Consider the following 19,392-nt stretch of genomic DNA (forward strand, 5'->3'; position numbering starts at 1 on the left):
TCTTATTTTCTTGGGGAATTAATTTGGCTTGTTGTTTGGTGGAATCGTGAGAGAGAAAACACAGCATCACTTTGTAGAATTTTGAGAGAGAAGTAACTCAGTTCAGATCGTATCAGAGTGCTCTCTATGCTTAAACCAGTCTGTGCCAGCAGTTTTCAAAAGTCAAATTGCAACATTGAATCATGTGACGTCTCTCTTACTGCTGTTGCTTGGCAACCAGAATTCACTCTGGCAGACTGAGTCTCCGGAAATTCCTGTCTTAAAGGTGCACTGATCTTTTTACAGTCTTAAATGAACACACAATATATCCGAGGAGAAAAAAACAAGACCGTGACACCTCCGCCCTTGGCGAAATGAAACGCCATTCCGAAAATGCGTTTTTTTACAATGCAAAAAATATAAATTGGAAAAACATTAATTTTTTTTCCTGCATTTACACATCATTCACTCGACTAATAATTTACATCATTTTCTTGATACCATCGCCATCTACATCAGTTAACATGGTTAAATCTGTGACAAAGTGTCAGCGATAACATTATTTTCCCCTGAAATATGTGCAACCCTTAGATGATAAGGCTGTAACAACAGACTCCATCTAAAGATTCTAGCATTTCGGTTTTTAAATTTTTCCATAAATGTTAATGGGTTATGGTCAGTGTATATTAGTACTTCTTTATAGTCCTGGCAGACATATACCTCAAAATGTTTGAGAGCCAGTAAAAGTCACAATGTTTCTTTTTCCACAATGGAATACTTTTTTTTGATGGCAATTTAGGTTTCTGGAAAAATACCCTACTGGTTTCTCTATGCCCGATGTGTCATCTTGCAATAGGACTGCACCACCCCCAGGTCGCTAGCATCAATCGCTATTTTAAAGGGTTTAGTGAAATTTGGAGCAGCCAACACTCATTCATTAATTAGGATTGCCTTTAGTTTTTCAAAAGCTGCCTGGTATTCATCTGACCATACCACTTTATTTTTCCTTTTTGTAACAAGTCAGTTAACAGAGCAGCCACAGTACTAAAATTTCGTCCAAATTTCTGGTAAAAACCGCACATCCCTAAAAACCTCGTTATTTTCCATTTAGAATTAGGGATAGGGAACTCCATTAAAGTTTGTACCTTTGCTGTTTTGGGCAATATCTGTCCTTGCCCCACTATGTGCCGAGGTAAGTTCTCTTGCTTTTCCGAATTCGCTTTTTTCTAAATTTATCACTAAGTTCACGGCTCGTAACTTTTTAATCAGAATTTTTAGCTGGTTTAAGTGTTCTTGCCAAGTGTTACTATATATTAGTACATGATCAAGATACACTACACACTGGCTACCACCTGATTCATTAACCTTAGAAAAGTTGCTGGGGCATTTTTTTCGCCCAAATGGCAACGCCCGCTACTGATAAAGACCACCAGGTGTTACAAAAGCTGATATCTCTTTGGCTCGAGGAGTCAAAGGAACTTGCCAGTATCCCTTTAACAAGTCAATCTTGGTAAGAAACCTAGCACTGTTGATGCAGTCTTCTAAATGTGGAATTGGGTAGGAGTCTGCCTTCGTTACTTCATTGACTTTTCTATAGTCTATACAAAATCGGGTTCACCCGTCAGGTTTAGGTACTAGAACTACTGGTGAACTCCAGCTACTTTGGCAAGGTTCGATCAAATTGTTTTCCAGCATGTACTGGATCTCTGCTTTCACTTGGGCCTGTTTATCCAGACTCAAGCAGTAAGGATGTTGTTTTAAAGGAACGGGCCCTCCTAGATCCACATCATGTGTGGCTAAGGTTGTACATCCCGGCTTATCGCTACAAACTCTTTTAAATGTTGTGAAAAGCCTGGTTAGGTCTTCACGTTGTTTTGCCTCTAAGTGCAAAAGCATGTTGCCCAATTTTCCTAGCCATTCTGTATTCGCTAATCTGATAGTTGGAGGTTCAATTTGAGAATTTTCTAGGCCTACTTCTGCCTCATCCTCACTATCCTTTTCCTTCTCAACAGTCCTGATTACCTGACATACCTGTACTGGTTTATCCTCCTGTCTGCGATAATATTGCTTTAGCATATTGATGTGACACAACCGGTTCTTCTTCTGGCGATCAGGGTGTCAATCAAGTAATCTACCTTACCCACTCTTTTGATTGCTCTATATGGGCCACTGAACCGTGCTTTTAATGGTTCCCCCTGTAACGGTAACAACACTAATACTTCATCCCCCAGTTGAAAATCACAGACTTTTGCATTCTTGTCTGCCCATTTTTTCATATTGGCTTGGGATGCTTTAAGGTGTTCCTGAGCCACACCGTAAGCTTTCGTGAGCCTTTTCCGGAACACAGATACATAGTCCAGTATCGAAGATTCATTCTTTTGTTCCAAGAATCTGTCTTTTATGAGTCTTAGAGGACCCCTTACTTCATGTCTGGAAACCAATCCGAAAGGACTGAAGCCTGTCGACTCATTCGGTGAGTCTCTGGTGGCAAATAAAAGAAAGTCTAGTCCTTTATCCCAATTATGTGGATATTCATGACAGTATGTTCTAATCATCATTTTAAGAGTTTGGTGGAATCTCTCTAAAGCTCCCTGTGACTGTGGGTGATATGCTGAAGATTTCAAATGTCTAATCCCCAAATTGCCCATGACATCTTGAAATATCTTAGATGTGAAATTAGAACCTTGATCTGATTGAACGTCAAGTGGTAATCCATACCTTGTAAAGAATTGGGTTAACTTTTATACCAGTACCCTAGCAGTAATTGTCCTCAAAGGATTGGCCTCTGGAAATTGAGTAGCCATATCCATGATTGTAAGTATGTATTGATGTCCCACTTTTGTTTTTGGCAAGGGTCTTGCACAGTTTACTAATACCCTGCTAAGTGGTTCCTCAATCACTGGTATGGGAACTAGTGGTGCCAGTTTTATGGTAGGTTCTGGTTTTCCCACCGTTTGACAGGCATGGCATGACCTACAAAATTGTCTCACATCCTTTGTAAGACCTGGCCAGTAATAATGTTGGCTTATCCGTGATTAGGTCTTCCGAATTCCCCTATGTCCTGCAAAAGGAATGTCATGTGCTAACCTTAATAATCCCTGGCGATAGTTAGGTGGTACCACTATCTGTTCAACAACTGTCCAATCGTCATCTGTAGGTCTATGAGGCCTTCTCCATTTCCTCCTCAAAACCCTGTTTACCAAATGATAGCCTTCCGGAACTCCTTTTCCCTCAGCTTCTGTCAGAACCTTCTGTGCCATTTGGTATATTTCTGGATCAGCTTGCTGTGCTGCAATGATAGACAATCTGTTAAACATCTCATTTGGATTATCTAAAATCCCCAAATAAGGTTTCAGATACTTGGCTATCTGTTTGTGGTGCCCCTTTTACCTCAGACAATGGATCCTGTTTAGCCATTGCTTGGGTGACTGCCCACGCAGGAAATATTCCCAGAACTTGTTCCTGTAATTGCTCCGTTTCCTTAATTACACTTGGTTCCTCTGTAATTATAGGAGAAACTGATACTTTTGATCCAGCCAAATCATTTCATAGGAGTAGATCAAGTCCCTCTACTGGCAAACTGTGGATAATTCCTACAGTTACTATCCCAGATATTAAGTCACTCTCTAGGCATATTTTATATAAAGGTATATGCTCCCTACCAATTCCATTAACTAAAACTTTAGAGTTCAAGGTGCTCTCAGGTGGAAACGTTATATCTTTCCCCAGCAAGAGCGTTTGGGTTGTTCCTGTATCCCTGAGTATAATGATAGGTTTTCCTGCCTCACTTACAGGGTATGGAGTTACTCTGTCCTTTGACATAATTCATTATAACTTTTGGGTATTTTATTCTTAACCTCAACACTGCTTTTAGTTTTAGTATCTGGTTTTACAACTGTCGTTAAAGCTGTAGTCTGGTCTGCTGTACTCTCAGTCAGAGTCTTTTCCTCTGCACTGGCTTTGCATACCCCAACAAGTCTTTGCATTTACCTTGCATTCTAAATGAAAATGACCAGTTTTGTGGCAATGATCACACTGCGGCTTGCGAACCTCACTTCTACCCTCAGCACCTTCCTTTCTGACCTGAAGAGGTGATCCTGGGGCATTCCCAGCTTTTCCTTCTTGTCCCCAGCTACTTGCCTTCCTTTCACTCTCCCACTTTCTATCCTTCACAGGTTTATGGGGGTGATGGACAAAAGGTTTTGGCTATTTCATAAGCTCAAAATCATCAGCAATTTCCACTGCTTGCCTAGCTTTCAAAACTTTCAGGTTATCTACATGAGTTCTCACTACTGAAGGAATGGTGTTTTTAAACTCTTCTAAGAGAATCAATTCTCAAAGGTTCTCATATGTGGTTTCCATCTTTAATGCCTGTATACAACGGTCAAAATTAATTTGCTTCACCCTCTCAAATTCTACAAATGTCTGCCCAGCCAATCTCTAAGTTCCAAAACTTCTGACAAGCTTCAGGGACTAACTCATATGCAGTGAGAATAGCCTTTTTTGCCATCTCATAATCTGCAGAAGCCTCTTCAGGAAGCATGGCATAAGCTTCATGAGCTCTGCCTACCAACCTGCTTTGAATAAGCAGTGTCCAACTTTCCTGTTTGGCTATTTTTTCAAACGATATGAAAAATGCCTCTACGTCCCTTTCCTTGAACTTAGGAAGAGCCTATATAAATGTTAACAACTTCTCACTGGGTCCTGAGCTGAATTCAGATTCTTCCTGACCTGAATATTCCCTGAATTCAGACTACCCCTTTGTCTTAGTTCCATCTCTTTTAGCCTAAATTTCCTCTCTCTCACTTTCTCTCTGAAGTTCAAGTTTTCTTAATTCTTTTTCAGCCTCAAGTTTTTTCGTTTCTAACTGAATCCTAGCCTATACTACTGCATCACTTTCTGACCTACTACCTTCCTGTTCCTTGTATTCCCCTTCTTCTGCTGCTTCTAATTCCAGATGTTGGGCGATGATGTCAATTATCTCTGCTTTTTTGGCACCTGATTTTAATTCAAACTGCAATTTTGCTGCCATTTCTTTTAGTTTATTCTTAGTTAAAATTATCAAGTTACTGAGGGAAACATTCTGCTTTCCCAAAAACTCTGCTGCAACTGCTAATGCCATTACAATGGCATAGACTGTACCTTATTATACAAGAATCCTGGTTCCTTTTATTTTTCGTAATTGGCATTGGATTTAGATCCCAACAATCGAGTTTCCAATTGATAAGATCCCAGATGCGAGAGCAATTAATATGATGGCAGGCGCAAGACCCAATTTGGATGTTATCCCAGAGATAAGCAATTAATTTTATTACAAATGCGAGCCCTCCAAATTAATCTGATTCTAATCCCAGACGCGAGCTGCCTAATTAAATATGATTCGCTCTCAGACAAGCCCCCAATTAAAATATGGTATGACCATGCAGGTCAAAGCCCCACAATTTAAAATTGTGATTCTGATCCCGGTGGAAGCAATGCACTGTTAATTTAGTCCGGTCACTCCCCAGGTCACAGCATATTTCTTTAAGCTTTCCAAATCGGAAAAAGCAACCAAATTGAACACTCTAGTAACCCCCGAATGAAGCGAACCAAACCAGATACCTTTAGATATCAACAGATTAACTATTTAAAAAAAACTAAAATTCCTAAACACTACTAAGAGAAACCTATGTCTTTTTGACCTGATAACTTATTATTTAAAAATCTAACTCCTGCAGTCACATACAAATACTAAAATTAACAGTAATTCAGTTTTCAAATAGCTGACTGAAAAAATAAAAATAAAGTCTTTGCAAGTTATGTTCCTGATGAATGGAGTCAGAGAAACAGTCCAGGGTTGCTTGAAGTCTTCACAGTGGTCCGATGGAGAAAAAAAAGGTCCTTCAGAGATAGGAATTTAGCAGTTCGGTTGTTGTAGCATTAACTGTCCCTTCAGTGATGAACATAGCAATACCAATACTTTGTTAAGGAAGAAAAGCTTTTCTTATTTTCTTGGGGAATTAATTTGGCTTGTTGTTTGGTAGAATTTTGTGAGAGAAAGCACAGCTTTGCTTTGTAGAATTTTGGGAGCGAAATAACACAGCTCCTTCAGTTCAAATCGTGACAGACCTCTCTGCTCAAACCAGTCTGTGCCAGCTAGTTTTCAAAAGTCAAATTGCAACATTGAATCACGTGACCTCTCTCTTGCTGCTGTTGCTTGGCAACCAGAATGCACTCTGGCAGACTGAGTTTCCGGAATTTTCTGTCTTAAAGGTGCACTGATCTTTTCACAGTTGTAAAGGCGCACACAATATTTGCGAGGAGAAAAAAAACAAGACCGTGACAACAGTAGAAATTTGGAAATTAGAGGAGCATGTAATAAGGGTAATGCAATAATCATTGGGGACTTGAATCTTCATAAAGAATTGTCAAAAGTAGTTTGGAGGACAAGTGCATGGCTGCAATTGAGACAGTTTTCTACAACTGTATGTCAAGGAATCAATATTTTAGATCTGGTATTGTCTCATGCGACAGTTAATTAGTAACCTTATAGTAATGGATCCTCTGGGGAAGAGTGATCATAATATAATAGAATTTCATATTGCGTTTGAGACTGGTATGGTTAAGTCTGAAGTTAGGGCCTTAAATTTAAACAAAGCCAATTACATAGGTATGAGGAGCGAGTTGGCTGAGGTAGTTTGAGAAATTAGATTAATAAGTATGTTGGTAGGTAAGCAATGGCAAATATTTAAAGAGATAATTCTCAAAGAATATACATTCCCTTGAAAAATAAAACTCTACTGAAAACATGGTACAGCTATGTCTAACTAGAGAAGTTAAGGATAGTACTAGATTAAAAGAACCATACAATCTTACAAAAGAGTAGTAAGCCTGGGGCTTGGGAGGGTTTTAAAAATCAGCAAAAGATGACCAAGAAAGCGATGAAGAGCAAGAAATAAAATATGAGAGTAAACTAGCAAGAAACATGAAAACAGATTGCAAGAGATTTTACAGGTACGTAACGAAGTGATTAGCGAAAGAACATGGGTCCCTTGGAAGTAGAGACAGGAAAAACTATAATGGGGAATTAGAAAATAGCAGACATTAAACAAATATTTTGTATCTATCTTCACCAGTAGAAAACACAGAACATTATGGAAATTATGGAGAGCCAAGGATCTAATAAGAGTGAGGAACTTAAAGTAGTTAATATTAGTAAATAAAATGTATTGGAGAAATTAATGGGAGTGATAGACAACAAATCCCCTGGACCTGATGGCCTACACACAAGGGTTTTAAAAGAGGGAGCTGCAGAGATAGTGAGTGCACTAGTTTTGATCTTCCAGAATTCCCGAGATTCAAGAATCCTTTGGATTGGGAGGCAGCAAATCTAATCTCACTGCTCAAGAGAGGAGGGAGAGAGAAAACAGGAAGCTATAGGCCAGCTAGCCTGACTAGGGGATATGCTGGAATCTGTTATGAAGTATGTGTTAATCGGACACTTGGAAAATGATTAGGCTGAATCAACACAGTTTTATGAAAGGGAAATCGTGTTTGACAAATCTATTAAGAGTTTTTTTGTGGGTGTAACTAGCAGGATGGATAATGGTGAACCTATGGATGCAGTCTATTTAGATTTCCAGAAGGCATTTGATAAGATGCCACACAAGGTAGTTGCATAAGATTATGGCTCATGGAATTGGAGGTAATATATTAGCATATATTAACGTATATCAGCCAAGAGCGACGTCTCAATTCATTCCATCTTCGCTGCCTCCGGAGAATCCTTGGCATTAGGTGGCAGGACCGTATCTCCAACACAGAAGTCCTCGAGGCGGCCAACATCCCCAGCATATACACCCCACTGAGTCAGCGGCGCTTGAGATGGCTTGGTCATGTGAGCCGCTTGGAAGATGGCAGGATCCCCATGGACACATTGTACAGCGAGCTTGTCACTGGTATCAGGCCCACTGGCCGTCCATGTCTGCGCTTTAAAAACGTCTGCAAACACGACATGAAGTCCTGTGACATTGATCACAAGACTTGGGGTCAGTTGCCAGTGATCGCCAGAGCTGGCGGGCAGCCATAAAGGCGGGGCTAAAGTGTGGCGAGTTAAAGAGACTTAGCAGTTGGCAGGAAAAAAGACAGAAGCACAAGGGGAGAGCCAACTGTGTAACAGCCCCGACAACCAATTTTATCTGCAGCACCTGTGGAAGAGTCTGTCACTCTAGAATTGGCTTTATAGCCACTCCAGGCGCTGCTTCACAAACCACTGACCAGCTCCAGGTGCTTACCCATTGTCTCTCGAGACAAGGAGGCCAAAGAAGAAGAAGATATTAGCATGATTGAGAATTGGTTAACAGACAGAAAGCTAGAGAGTAGGAATAAATGGGCCATTTTCGGGATAGCAGGGTGTAACTAGCAGGGTGCAGGTGCTTGGACTTCAGGTACCTGCAATCTATACCTATGACTTACATGATAGGACCAAGAGTAATATATCCGAGTTTGCTGATAATGCAAATCTTGATGGGAAAGTAAGTCGTGAGGAGGACACAAAAAGGCTGCAAAGGGATATAGATCGGTTTAGTGATTGGACAAGAAGGTGGCAGATGGAGTGTAATGTAGGGAAGTGTGAAATTATCCACTTTGGTAGTGTTACAACCAAGGCGGGAGAAATGCACTGTTAATTCAGTCCCATTTCTCCACAGGTCACAACATATCAATAACTTCTCCCACCTACCGAAGAATAGTCAATTAGAAACGTGATTTGTCCCCCAGAATAAAGCGCACCAAACCAGGTTTCTTTAAACAACAGCATTAACTATTTATTAGAAAAGAAATAATAAGTCTTAACTACTAATGAGACAAATCTGTGTATATGAAAAGCTCCTTACTTCCTTAGCCCTCATGCACACACACATACATTAAAAAAAAGACGATTAACCAGGGGAAAAGGATGTTGGTTTAAAGCTGTTTCTTAGGAATAGAAGGAATAATAAAAGTAAATTCTGGTAGGAAATCTTCAGTTGGGTGAGGTGTCCCAGAGTCGAATAGTCAGATGCCACTCAAAGTCTGTCCAGATGAGGTCTTTGATGGGTAGGCGTTCAAGGCATTTCAACTACAGCAGGCGTCACATAGGTCTTTCAGCAGGGATGTAGCAACAGATCTGCTCAGGACTCACAGCAGCAACACGGCAGCAGAGCACGCTTCAGGTTCCAGGATTTCCCAAAACACAGGAGGCAACAAGAACCACACTGGATGCAGGAATCCTTCAGACAGGAGGCAATAGGAATCTGCCACCTTTCAAATGCAGGATTTCTTTTCAAGAGATGCAGGTTTCCTTTACAGAGAGAGGTCTTTTTCTCGAGTCTCCAGGCAAGCAGGTCTGTGTTTCAAATGCCTGCTGTTTGTCCAACTCACTGGTTTTTAAAAGTCCCAAGTGAAAGCAAAAAGCCTTCCTGAGCCAATCACGTGACCAGACACAGTGTCTCCTCTGTCCTTCAAAGTGTTGCTTTGAGGAGGTCAGACCCCTGGCTGGCTTCCTTGAAAAACTGCTTGCTTTTCCTATTCTTGTCTTCAAAGTCAACATCCAAAAATTTCAGCTATTTGCAGGTGTCCAAGTCCACTGAAAATCCTTTTTTCAGTTTTTAAAACACGCAGAATTCTAAGATTTTAGTACAAAAATAAAACCTCTTGTAACAGTAGGAAGAATGGAAAAGCAGAATATTTTTTAAAAGGTGAGAACCTGGTCAATTTTGATATGCAGAGGAATTCGAAGATCCTTGTACAAAAATCACAGTTAATGTGTAGGTCCAGCAAGTAATTAGGAAGGCAAATGGTATGTTGGCATTTATTGTAAGGGGGTTAGCATATAAGAATAAAGAAGTCTTGCTGCATTTATATAGGGCTTTGGTGAGAACACACCTAGAGTATTATGCATAGTTTTAATCTCTTTCCCTAACAAAGGATATACTTGCCTTAGAGGAGCTGCTACAAAGGTTCACTAGATTGATTCCTGGGATATGAGAGATTGAGTAGAATAGGCCTATATTCTCTAGAGTTTAGAAGAATGAGAAGTGATTTAATTGAAACATATAACATTCTTGGGGGTTTTGACAGGATAGATGCTGAGAGGCTATTTCTCCTGGATAGGGGGTCAGAGTCTCAGGATAAGGAGTTGACCATTTAGGACCGAGATGAGAGCTTTACTCACTGAGGGTTGTGAATCTTTGGAATTCTCTACTCCAGGGGCTGTGGATGCTCAGTTGATAAGACAGAGATCGATAGATTTTTGGGCACTAAGGGAATCAAGGGATATGGGGGCATATGGTGGGAAAACAGAGTTGATGTAAAGTTCAGCCATGATTTTGTTAAATGGCAGAGCAGGCCCGATGAGCTGTATGGCCTGCTCTTCATGTTTCTTATATTCTTGCAACAATTCCAGGTTGCATGGACCTTACTGTCCAGTTGTGTAGGGTGTAAGATTATTTCAAAAATTTAATTGCATTTGAAAATTGTAAATGCAATCTCAGGATTACTCCCAATGCCACGTGCAAGTGAGCATAGAAATAGGAGGATTAAGCGATTGAACACGTGGCTGGAGATTTGGTGCAGGAGGAAGGGCATCAGACTTCTGAGGCATTGGGACCTGTTCTAGGGTAGGTGGGACCTGTACAAGATGGACAGGTTGCACCTTAGAAGGATCGGAACGAACATCCTCGCAGAGAGATTTGCCACTGCTGGGTTTAAACTAAATTGGTGGGGGTTGAGAACCTAAGAGGGAACTCCGATTGGAGGGAAGAAAAACTGGTAACAGGAAGTAGAAAAGTAGTAAGCGAAATTAGAAGGCAGACGAGACGAAAGCAAACATCAAATAGGATCAGAATGAGGAATAATTTAAGACAACGTTCGGGGCACGCTATCTGAATGCAAGCAGCATTCACAACAAAGTAGATTATTTGAAGGCACAAATAGAGGTAAATAGGTATAATTTAATTGCCATTACAGAGTCGTGATTACAGGGTGACCAGGACTGGAAACTGGATATTTGCCATTTAGGAAGGATAGGCAAAGGGGAAAAGGAGGCGGAGGTAGTGCTGTTAATAAGGGACGAGATCAGCACATGAGTGAAAGAGGATCTTGGATCAAAGGAGCAAGATGTAGAATCAGTTTGGGCACAGTCATAGAGTCATACAGCACAGAAACAGGCCCTTCGGCCCATCGTGTCTGTGCCCGCCATCAAGCACCTAACTATTCTAATCCAATTTTCCAGCACCTGGCCCGTAGCCTTGTACGCTATGGCGTTTCAATGCTCATCTAAATACTTCTTAAATGTTGTGAGGGTTCCTGCCTCTACCACCTCTTCAGGCAGTGCGCTCCAGATTCTAACCACCCTTTGGGTGAAATTTTTTTTCCTCAAATCCCCTCTAAACCTCCTGCCCCTTCCTTAAATCTATGCCCCCGGTTATTGACCCCTCCACTAAGGGAAAAGGTTTCTTCCTATCGAACCTATCAATGCCCCTCATAATTTTGTATACCTCAATCATATCTCCCCTCAGCCTTCTCTGCTCTAAGGAAAACAACCCTAGCCTATCCAGTCTCTCTTCTTAGCTGAAATGCTCCAGCCCAGGCAACATCCTGGTGAATCTCCTCTGCACCCTCTCCAGTGCAATCACATCCTTCCTATAGTGTGGTGCCCAGAACTGTACACAGTACTCCAGCTGTGGCCTGACTAGCATTTTATACAGCTCCATCATAACCTCACTGCTGTTGTATTCTATGCCTCGGCTAATAAAGCAAGTATCCCATATGCCTTCCTAACCACCTTATCTACCTGTGCTGCTGCCTTCAGTGATCTATGGACAAGTACACCAAGGTCCCTCTGACCCTCTGTACTTCCTAGGGTCCTTCCATCCATTGTATATTCCCTTGCCTTGTTAGTCCTCCCAAAATGCATCACCTCACACTTCTCAGGATTAAATTCCATTTGCCACAGCTCCGCCCATTTTACCAGCCCATCTATATTGTCCTGTAATCTAAGGCTTTCCTCCTCACTATTTACAACACCAATTTTCATGTCATCTGCGAACTTACTGATCATACCTCCTGTATTCATGTCTAAATCATTAATGCACACTACAAACAGCAGGGGAGCCAGCACCGATCCCTGTGGTACACCACTGGTCACAGGCCTCCACTCGCAAGAACAACCCTCGACCATTACCCTCTGCCTCCTGCCACTAAGCCAGTTTTGGATCCAATTTGCCAAATTGCCCTGGATCCATTGGGCTCTTACCTTCTTAACCAATCTCCCATGCGGGACCTTATCAAAAGCCTTACTGAAGTCCATGTAGACTACATCAACTGCTTTACCATCACCTACACATCTAGTCACCGCCTCGAAAAATTCAATCAAGTTATTTAGACACAATCCTCCCCTGACAAAGCCATGCTGACTATCCCTGATTAATCCCTGCCTCTCCAAGTGGAGATTAATCCTGTCCCTCAGAATTTTTTCCGACAGTTTCCCAACCACTGGCCTGTAATTACCTGGTTTATCCCTGATACCCTTCTTGAATAATGGTACCACATTCGCTGTCCTCCAATCCTCTGGTACCTTTCCTGCGGCCAGAGAAGATTTGAAAATTTGTGTCAGAGCCCCTACAATCTCCTCCCTTGCCTCACATAGCCTGGGATGCATCTCATCTGGGCCTGGGGATTTATCAACTTTTAAGCCCACTAAAACAGCTAATACTTCCTCCATGTCAATGCTAATATGTTCAAGTATATCACAATCCCCCTCCCTAATCTCTACACCTACATCGTCCTTCTCCATAGTGAACACAGATGAAAAGTAATCATTTAAAACCTCACCTATGTCCTCCGGCTCCATACACAGATTGCCACTTTGATCCCTAATGGGCCCTATTCTTTCCCTGGTTATCCTCTTGCCCTTAATATACTTATAAAACACCTCAGGATTTTCCTTTATCTTGCCCACCATTGTTTTTTTATGTCCCCTCTTCTCTCTCCTAATTACTTTTTTAAGTACCTCCCTACACTTTCTATGTACCTCTAGTGCCTCCGCTATTTTCAGCACTCTGAATCTGCCATAAGCATCCTTTTTCTTTTCTCCTGATCCAATCCTCTATATACCTTGACATCCAGGGTTCCCTGGACTTGTTGGTCCTAGCCTTCACCTTAACGGTACATGTTGGCTCTGAACTCTCACTATTTCCTCTTTGAATGACTCCCACTGGTCTGATGTAGACTTTCCTACAAGTAGCTGCTCCCAGTCCACGTTAGCCAGATCCTTTTTTATCATATTAAAATCAGCCTTCCCCCAATTCAGTCCCTTTATTTCTGATCTGCCTTTATCCTTTTCCATAAATACCTTAAATCTGAGAGTTATGGTCACTATCTCTGAAATGCTCCCCCACTGACACTTGTACGACTTGTCTGGCTTCATTCCCTAGGATTAGGTCCAGTACTGACCCTTCTCTTGTAGAACCTTCTACGTACTGGCTCAAAAAGCTCTCCTGCATGCATTTTAAGAATTCCGCCCCCTTTAAGCCTTTTACACTGAGACTATCCTAGTTGATATTGGGGAAGTTGAAATCCCCTACTATTCTTACCCTATTATTTTTACACCTCTCTGAGATTTTCCTACATATCTGCTCCTCTATCTCTCCCCAACTGTTTGGAGGTCTGTAGTACACTCCCAGCCAAGTGATTGCCCCCTTTTTGTTTAAGTTCTACCCATATGACCTCATTTGAGGAGCCTTCTAAGATATCATCCCTCCTTACTGCAGTAATTGACTCCTTGATCAACAGTGCAATGCCACCTCCTCTTTTACCCCCTCCCCTGTCACGCCTGAAGATTCTATACCCTGGAATATTGAGCTGCCAGTCCTGCCCCTCCCTCAACCATGTCTCTGTGATAGCAATAATATCATAATACCATGTGATAATCAATGCCCTCAATTCATCTGCCTTACTAGTAACACTCCTTGCATTAAAATAGATGCAGTCCAGCCTTGCATTTTTCACTTGTGCCTTAACAGGTCTATATTTGCTCTGCTTTCCAGACTGACTCAGTTTCTCTTCGATATTTGACTGTGCATCACCCCCTACTGTACCTCTACTCTATATCCCACCCCCCTGCCAAATTGGTTTAAACCCCCCTCCCCCCCAACAGCACTAGCAAACCTCCCAGCAAGGATGTTGGTCCCGTTCCGGTTCAGGTGCAACCCATCCAACTTGTCCAGGTCCCACCTTTGCCAGAAACAGACCCAGTGATCCAGGAAACTAAAGCCCTCCCTCCTGCACCATCTCCTCAGCCATGCATTCATCTACTCTATCCTCCTATTCCTTTCCTCACTAGCACGTGGCACCGGGAATAATCCAGAGATTACAACCTTTGAGGTCCTGCTTTTTAATCTGCTACCTAGCTCCCTAAATTCTTGTTGCAGGACCTCATCCCTCTTTCTGTCTATGTCCTTGGTACCAATGTGTACCACGACCTCTGACTGTTCACCCTCCCCCTTCAGGATAGAGTTAAGAAACAGCAAGGGGCAGAAAACATTGGTGGGAGTTGTTTATAGGCGACCAAACTGTAGTGGTAATGTTGGGCATGGTATAAATCAGGAAATTAGAGCAGCATGTAGCATGGGCAATACAGTAATAATGTTTAGTTTAGTTTAGAGATACAGCACTGAAACAGGCCCTTCGGCCCACCGAGGCTGTGCCGAACATCAACCACCCATTTATACTAATCCTACACTAACCCCACATTCCTACCACATCCCCACCTGTCCCTATATTTCCCTACCACCTACCTATACTAGGGGCAATTTATAATGGCCAATTTACCTACCAACCTGCAAGTCTTTTGGCTGTGGGAGGAAACCGGAGCACCTGGAGAAAACCCATGCAGACACAGGGAGAACTTGCAAACTCCACACAGGCAGTACCCGGAATTGAACCCGGGTCGCTGGAGCTGTGAGACTGCGGTGCTAACCACTGTGCCGCCCCTAATGGGCGACTTGAATCTACATATAGATTTGGTAAACCTAATTAGCATTAATGCTGTGGAGGATGAACTCCTGAATTGTGTATGAGATGGATTTCTGGAGCAGCATGTTTCTATAATGAGAAAGGGCTAATTAATAACCTTGCTGTAAAGGAGCCGTTAGGAAATAGTGACCACAGTATGATAGAATTTTATATTACATTTGAAAGAGATATAGTTCATTCTGAAACTAGGGTCTTAAATCTGAACAAAGGAAACTTTGAAGGTATGAGTGGCAAGTTGGCTATGGTGGATTAGGAAAATACATTAAAAGAATTGACGGTAGACAGGTAATGGCTAGTATTTAAAGAAGTATTACACGGTTTACAACAAATAAACATTCCTCTAAGATGCAAAAACCCAATAGGAAAGGTAAATCAACTGTGGCTAACAAAAGACGTTAAAGATTGGATTAGGTCAAAGGAAGTCATAAGGTCGTCAGAAAAAGTGGTAAGCTCAAGGATTGGGAACAATTCGGAATCCATTAAAGGAGAACCAACAAACTGATAAAGGGAAAAGAGATTATTAATGCAAGCTAGCTAGAAACAGAAAGGCTAACTGTAAAAGCTTCTTTAGGTATGTGAAAAGGAAAAGATTAGCAAGGATGAATGTTGGTCCATTGCAAGAGTTTGTGGTGGAGAATGAGGAAATGGTGGAGAGACTAAACAATTACTTTGTATCTCTCTTTGCGGTGGAAGACACAGAAAATCTCCCAGAAATACGAGGGAACCAAGGGACTTGTAAAATTGAGGAACTGAAAGAAATTAGTATCATTAAAGAGGTAGTACTCGAAAAATTTATTGGATTGAACGTTAATAAATTCCCTGGACCAGTTCAGCTCCATCCCAGAGTATTAAAGGAGGTAGCTGTAGATGCATTGGTGGTAATCTTTCACAATTCTATAGATTCTGGAAGGGTCCCTGCAGACTGGAAAGTAGCAAATATAACCCACTATTTAAGAAGGGAGTGAGAGAGAAAACAGAGAACTACAGGCCTGTTAATTTGACATCACTAGTAGGGAAAATGTTAGAATCTATTATAAAGGATGAGATAACTGGACACTTGGAAAATAATGATATGATTGGGCAGAATCAACATGGATTTATGAAAGGGAAATAGTGTTTGATAAACCTGTTGAAGTTTTTTTGAGGATGTTACTTGTAGCATAGATAAAGGAGAGCCAGTGAATGTGGTGTACTTGAATTTTCAGAAGGCTTTTGATAAGGTCCCACACCGGAGGTTAATAAACAAAATTAGAGCACATGGGATTGGGCGTAATATACTGCTATGAATTGAAAATTGGTTAACAGACAGAAAGCAGAGAGTAGGAATAAATGGATCATTCTCAGGATGGCAGGCTGTTACTAGTGGGATATCACAAGGATCAGTGTTTGGGCCACAGCTGTTCATAATCTATATTTTTTTTATTCATTCATGGGATGTGGGCGTCGCTAGCCAGGCCAGCATTTGTTGCCCATCCCTAATTGCCCTTGAGAAGGTGATGGTGAGCTGCCTTCTTGAACTGCTGCAGTCCATGTGGGGTAGGTACACCCACAGTGCTGTTAGGAAGGGAGTTCCAGGATTTTGACCCAGCGACAGTGAAGGAACGGCGATATAGTTTCAAGTCAGGATGGTGTGTGACTTGGAGGGGAACTTGCAGGTGGTGGTGTTCCCATGCATTTGCTGCCCTTGTCCTTCGAGTTGGTAGAGGTCGCTGGTTTGGAAGGTGCTGTCTAAGGAGCCTTGGTGCGTTGCTGCAGTGCATCTTGTAGATGGTACACACTGCTGCCACTGTGCGTCGGTGGTGGAGGGAGTGAATGTTTGTAGATGGGGTGCCAATCAAGCGGGCTGCTTTGTCCTGGATGGTGTCGAGCTTCTTGAGTGTTGTTGGAGCTGCACCCATCCAGGCAAGTGGAGAGTATTCCATCACACTCCTGACTTGTGACTTGTAGATGGTGGACAGGCTTTGGGGAGTCAGGAGGTGAGTTACTCGCCTCAGGATTCCTAGCCTCTGACCTGCTCTTGTAGCCACGGGATTTATATGGCGACTCCAGTTCAGTTTCTGGTCAATGGTAGCCCCTAGGATGTTGATAGTGGGGGATTCAGCAATGGTAATGCCATTGAATGTCAAGGGGAGATGGTTAGATTCTCTCTTGTTGGAGATGGTCATTGCCTGGCACTTGTGTGGCGCAAATGTTACTTGCCACTTACCATCCCAAGCCTGGATATTGTCCTAGTCTTGCTGCATTTCAACACGGATTGCTTCAGTATCTGAGGAGTCACGAATGGTGCTGAACATTGTGCAATCATCAGCGAACATCCCCACTTCTGACCTTATGATTGAAGGAAGGTCATTGATGAAGCAGCTGAAGATGGTTGGGCCTAGGACACTACCCTGAGGAACTCCTGAAATGATGTCCTGGAGCTCAGATGATTGACCTCCAACAACCATATATATAAATGATTTGCATGTGGGGACCAAATGTAATATTTCCAAATTTGCTGATGACACAAAACTAAATAGGAATGTAAGTTGTGAGGAGGATGCAAGAAGGCTTCAAGGGGATTTGGACAGGCTAAGTGAATGGGCAAGAATATAATATGGCAGATGGAATATAATATGAGTAAGTGTGAAGTTTGGTTTTTTTTAAAAAACACAAAGGCAGAGTATTTCTTAAATGGTGAGAGGTTGGGCTGTGATGTCTAAAGGGACCCGGGTGTCCTTGTTCATGAGTCACTAAAAGCTAGTATGCAGGTGCAGCAAGCAATTAGGAAGGCAAATGGTATGTTGGCCTTCATTGCAAGGGGATGAGAGTACAGGTTTAAAGATGTCTTGCTGCAATTGTATAAAGCCTTCCTGAGACCGCAGCTGGCGTGTACAGTTTTGGTCTCCTTATCTAAGGAAGGATATACTTGCCATAGAGGGAGTGCACCGGAGGTTCACCAGACTAATCCCTGGGATGGCGGGGTTGTCCTATGAGGAGAGATTGCAGAAACTGGGCCTGTATTCTCCAGAGTTTCAAAGAATGAGAAGTGATCTCATTGAAACTTACAAAATTCTTACAAGGTATGAGAGGGTAGATGTGGATAGGATGTTACCTCTGGCTGGTGAGTCTAGAACCAGGGGACACAGTCTCAGAATAAGGTGAGATGAGGAAGAATTTCTTCACTCAGGGTGGTGAATGTATGGAATTCTCTACCCTAGAGGGCTGTGGAAGCTCAATCATTGAGCATGTTCAAGACAGAAATCGATAGATATCTGGATACTAATGTTATCAAGGGATATGGGGATAGTGAGGAAAAATGGCGTAGAGGTAGTTGATCAACTATGATCTGTTTGAATTGTGGAGCATCTCGACAGGCTGAATGGCCTACTCCTGCTCCTATTTCCTATGATCCTAAATCTTAAGATGTTGGTTTACTGCTATCTGAGTAACTTGAAAAATCTTTTGAGCATTTTGTATCAAATTTAGTGTGTAGACAGAGCTAATCATTGAGATTTTATTCAAGGATTAAGCTACTTCTAAAAATAAACATTACTGTTTCTAACATGTTGGTTTTATAGTTCATTTAGGGTGGCGCAGTGGTTAGCACCGCAGCCTCACAGCTCCAGCGACCCGGGTTCAATTCCGGGTACTGCCTGTGCGGAGTTTGCAAGTTCTCCCTGTGACTGCGTGGGCTTTTGCCGGGTGCTCCTGTTTCCTCCCACAGCCAAAGACTTGCAGGTTGATAGGTAAATTGCCCCTTATAAATTGCCCCTAGTATAGGTAGGTGGTAGGGGAATATAGGGAAGGTGGGGATGTGGTAGGAAAATGGGATTAGTGTAGGATTAGTATAAAGGGGTGGTTGATGGTCGGCACAGACTCGGTGGGTCGAAGGGCCTGTTTCAGTGCTGTATTTCTAAATAAAATAAATAATTGAAGAAATAAATAGGTTTCATTATTTAGTGAAAGGACATATCCAATTATTGTTTGGCTCCTTTATTAAAATAGTATCATTTAAGTTTGCTTAATTATTACATTGTCATTTTAATTGTTTTTTAGATTGAGAAAGTCTAAGAAATCTTCTATTTTAGTACTGTATACTAGAGACATCCTGCATCATTTCTAAAAATAATTACTCTGTTGAAATTTAAAAGACCTCTGTTTTTATTAGAAAATTAAATGGATGGTTGTGTTGTACCGGATTTTGGTGCCGTGTTCCCTTATACATTTAATTTGACAATCAGGCTTCCCCCTCAGTGTGCTGTCTGTCATTTGTTTTTTGATATAAAAATGTTATTAATACTGATTAAACATCTTTTGAGCTCAATGCAAAACCATTATCAACAGAGTAGCTTCTTTATTAATTGATTCAGTTTTAAA

General features: G+C 41.8%; 1 protein-coding gene across 3 annotated transcripts in view; it reads left to right on the plus strand.

Annotated features, from left to right (window-relative positions):
• znf276 (zinc finger protein 276) overlaps nt 1–19,392 on the plus strand; it is a 68,570-nt gene that overhangs the window by 22,385 nt on the left and 26,793 nt on the right. The gene's annotated exons all lie outside the window — the stretch shown is intronic.

The sequence above is a fragment of the Heterodontus francisci genome, chromosome 17 (assembly GCF_036365525.1).
Source record: "Heterodontus francisci isolate sHetFra1 chromosome 17, sHetFra1.hap1, whole genome shotgun sequence".
Lineage (NCBI taxonomy): Eukaryota > Metazoa > Chordata > Chondrichthyes > Heterodontiformes > Heterodontidae > Heterodontus > Heterodontus francisci.